The following is a 4,405-nucleotide window of genomic DNA, read 5'->3' as shown; positions in this document are numbered from 1 at the left end:
CAGAGAAGCTTATGCTAAGTGGTGGATCAGGATGCTATTCCATAGCCTTGAGCCCTCTGATCTCCCCTCTCCTTCGGGGGTCATAGCTCACTCCTCCAGAAGTTGGCCTTCGGGTGGCCCCTGCCTACTTTAGCCATTCCTGGCTCCCTTTTCTCTCGCCATAGTTGTGCTCTTCCACACTAGGCAGGGATTTGCAAGTCTGGCGACGTGGGCATTCGTTCCCGTAGCGTTGTTTTTTGACAGTACATTGAAGCTTTGAAAATAACTATAAATAAACTCTATATCAATCGCTGCATTTTTTCCACGGAAAGATGCAAGGTTAACCTTAACATTTTATTTTAAGATTTAACATTTGTAGATTATCTAAAGCAAAATAGTTGTACAAATTCTGAAAATATTTTAGAGCTTATGATTTGTTTAAAAAAAAAAAATTACACATTAATGAATAAATCAGTATAAATTTATATTCATCAAAAGTCATATTTGCAATTTTTTTTCATGTAAGCTATAGCTTCTGTGCTTTAAATCAAAACATACTCATTATTTTATGACATCAATTACTGCTTTATTTAATCAGAAACACAGTCTAAATGTTATTTGTGTAGGCTATTTTACTTTATAGCTCATTTAATTAGAAGTAGGCCAACAGCGCCCCCTACAGATTAAAACTCCGTTCTGAGCGGGCGTTAGGACCTGGGGGAGGCTGCCGCTGCTGCCACTGCACGTGCTATTACTGTTTACTCTATCATACCAAATGCATCATTCTGTACGTGCTTTCACAGATTAAAGGCAGCGATCCAAACAGTCAATCTAATCATCATTGAGACAAAACTTTGCTTCAAGAATGAGCCACACTGCTGACTTGATCTAATCGCTAGCACACCCTGAGCACATGTGAGTTAAGGCATTCCTCTTCTTGGCAAGACATCGGCATAATTTTTCATATCGGGCCGATGCCGATATTTACATTTACAAGCCATTATCGGCTGATTCCGATAGCAGTCCGATAATATCATGCATCCCTAATTTTATGGTCACATTTGTGATAATCAGAGTACATTAAGACAATTGTTTTGTATTACAATATGCAAATGATGCATTATCTAATAAAATATGCACTAACTTGCATATATTTCTATAACAGAAATCTAAACATTAAATAAAGCCAGGTTCAACATTCTTTTTTTCATTTTTGCTAGTTTTGACATTTTTTAAGATCTCTTTTTATCACTCCAAAAAAAATTGACTTTTTTTCTCAGAATTGCAAGGAAAAATTAATTAATTAATTAATTAATTCATTCATTCATTCGCGGAAATAAGCTTCCATTCAAAACAGCCACAGATAAAAAAAACAAACACATTTTAGGAATAAAATGTTAAATAAATAAAGTGAATGATATATGAACAAATCCCTCTGTATAAAGCTTCAAACTATACAGAATAAAACAGAAAAGTTTGGTGATTTGATTTAATTGAAATCTACAGATGCAAATAGAGTGAGCAATAATATGAACTACTGCGTATTTTGGATATTTAATTTCCACTAGTCTGAAAGAAGGCATGTCATGGAAGCAAAATAACCCAAAACCTCAAAATTTACCAGTGCATGAAAAAAAACTGTGGTTATGCCTGTAATATCTTGCATCTTAATGGAAAACAATTAGTCTGAACACATTGCTATTTTTGAAGGGCTGTCGATGAGCAATCATTCTTTGGTGTAGTTATGCATCCACATACTGTATGCATTGATTAATAACGATGTAAAGTAACTTCAACTTATAATTTAAAAGTAAAATGTTTTCAGAGCCTGCGATTATTGAATTGGACTCTGGGTGAATTGCATTAAGAACTGGACTAAGGATTGATGTAGTAATTAGAAACTATTTTATTCACAAGCTGTTCCTGTGTGATCCCGGTACACCAACTCATTTCAATCTTTATTATAATTTCTCATGATTAACTTACTCCCAAGGCAACCTTATCACAGATGAGTGTGAATTCAGAGTCTCTCATCTGAGCCATACTGAAGGGAAAGACTGTTAGTGCTGAAGGGAGAAGCTTCTCATCATCTCTGGCAGAAACAGGTTAGCTCCTGAAGAATACAACAGGGGGACATTCCCTAGCTATACATCTCTGCACAATTATAGTATTCATGTAATTGCCGTTTGTTTCCTGCTGCCACACAATATGTCACATCAGGGTTACTTTTGCTCTCTGCAGTTGGCCAAAACTGTTTATTCAATACACAAGTATAAGTAACATTTGTTGTATAAGTTGGATATGTAATTGTGAATGGTCATTTCCCTACAGCTTATCTTTGCCTTCATCTAACACTTAAAGTTAATCTTTATAAACACAAATTTAGTAAAATTGTTAAATTTAATCTTCAGCAAATTTCAAAATGCATAACCATTTAAAATTTTTCAAACATTTATGCAATTTAGTCACTTCAGTTCTTTATTTATAATACATTTGCAAAGTTAACACAAAACTAATTTTTGCTTTGTCATTATGGGATGTGGAGTGTAGGTTGATTTGAAGAAAAAAAATAGTTTAGCATAAGGCTCCAAAATAACAAAATGTGAAAAAAAACACTACCATTCAAAAGTTTGGGAGTGTTTCTATTTTGACAAAAATAAACTATTTCATTCAGCAAGGATGCATTAAATTGATAATGAGTGACAGTAAAAACATTCATAATGTTAAAAATATTGATATTTTAAATACATGTTTTTTTTCATACTTCCTATTCAAATAAGTGTGAAAAAATGGTTTCCACAAAATCAGAATCACAAAAGTCACCACATCAGCATATTATAATGATTTCTAAAGGATGTCAGTGTTACTGCTTTACTGTGTTTTCATATAAATGCACTGTACATTCAAATAAATGTAGCCTTGGTGAACATATTCATAGAAGGTTAACCCGCAGAGTGGTACAATGAAATTATGACCATCACCATCTATTTGTCCATGTGTAATTGAGTGAAATGACATCATCACTTCATTGGAGGATATAATAATTGACTCTTTCTGCCACTACAATAAGAGCCGTCATAGACATCTGTGTGATGAGGAGTCACAGGTCAGAGTCAAAAAGAGCAAACACACTTATGGAAGAAATCCAGAACTAAGAGTACTAAGAATGTCAGCTATTGAGAAATTGCTCTCAAGTTGGGGGTTTAGAGTGGGTGTTGAATCTGGGGGTGGGGTGGTTGTCCACCGAAGAGAAGAACAGGAAATTTATTCCATTTCTTGTCCAGTTCATCTCTTTTCTCCTCGGTACCCTCCAGGACCATGGCTTGCGGTACCAGACCCAGGAAACATAACAAAAGGGGCTCTGTTGCATCTCTGCCCTGCAGCCCAGCTCTCCCCTGAGGTCTGCCTGACCATCGATCGCAAGCTACATGACAAACAAGCAGAATGAGCCGCCCGGCAAGCAGGACCACTTCAAACAGGAGTCATTCTGTGCCTGTCAATTACCCACACTTACTGTGTCAAACTCGTTCGTTTTCAAGGTCCCCACCAGCTGTGCATGAGCAATGTTCAGTAATGCTTTTGTAACTGTTTACACTTTAAAAAAAAAAAATAGATAAAATAAAAAGTTTTTTAAAGCAAATCATATTTGCTACATTCTTTATGGTTACAGTGATGAACTGGTCACACAACTGAGATATCACATGCTAAGGTACATTTAAAAAGACAGTTCAACCAAAAAATTAAATTCTGCCATCATGCACACATCCTCATGTCTTCAAAAACCTGTTTGACTTACTGTAGAAACCAAATGAGATTTTTATAGCAGAATGCCCAAACTGTTCTTTTTCAAATAATGAAAGTAAATGGTGACAGATTGTCAAGCAAGATTTTCAGTGAATTACAACTTACATTGCATTCTGTTCCTCACAAAATGCTTTCATGTGGCTTTTTGTGAGGAACAGAACAAGACGTCTATTCCATAAGTCCTATGGACTACTTATATAATGCTTTTATAATGCTTTTTTCGGCCTTTTTGTAGTTTGACAGCCAGGACACCATTCACTTTCATTGAATAGACAAGAGAAGTTAATATTTATCAAAACTTCTCTTTTTGTGTTCCACAGGAAAAAAAAAAAAGGTTTTGGAATGGCACGAGGGTGAAAAAATATGCATTTAAAACTTCATTACTTATAGGTCACAAACACCAGAATACTTAAAATCTACAGACATTTATTTTACGTTTTTATTATTCAAGGCTATTCTGTTTCTGCCAGTACAAACCCTCTCACCTCCATTCCCCAGTTGTGCCCCGCTCCACTTTTCCCCCTTGCCACTGAATGGCAGCCTAGAGGATGGATCTCATGCTTGCAAATGCACTCCTCACTGGGAGTATTCAGTCAAGGGCTCCCTGGTGGATCTACCAATT

Source organism: Sinocyclocheilus rhinocerous, unplaced genomic scaffold, assembly GCF_001515625.1.
Source record: "Sinocyclocheilus rhinocerous isolate Xijiao unplaced genomic scaffold, SAMN03320098_v1.1 scaffold1085, whole genome shotgun sequence".
NCBI lineage: Eukaryota > Metazoa > Chordata > Actinopteri > Cypriniformes > Cyprinidae > Sinocyclocheilus > Sinocyclocheilus rhinocerous.
Note: the sequence above shows the minus strand (reverse complement) of the source record.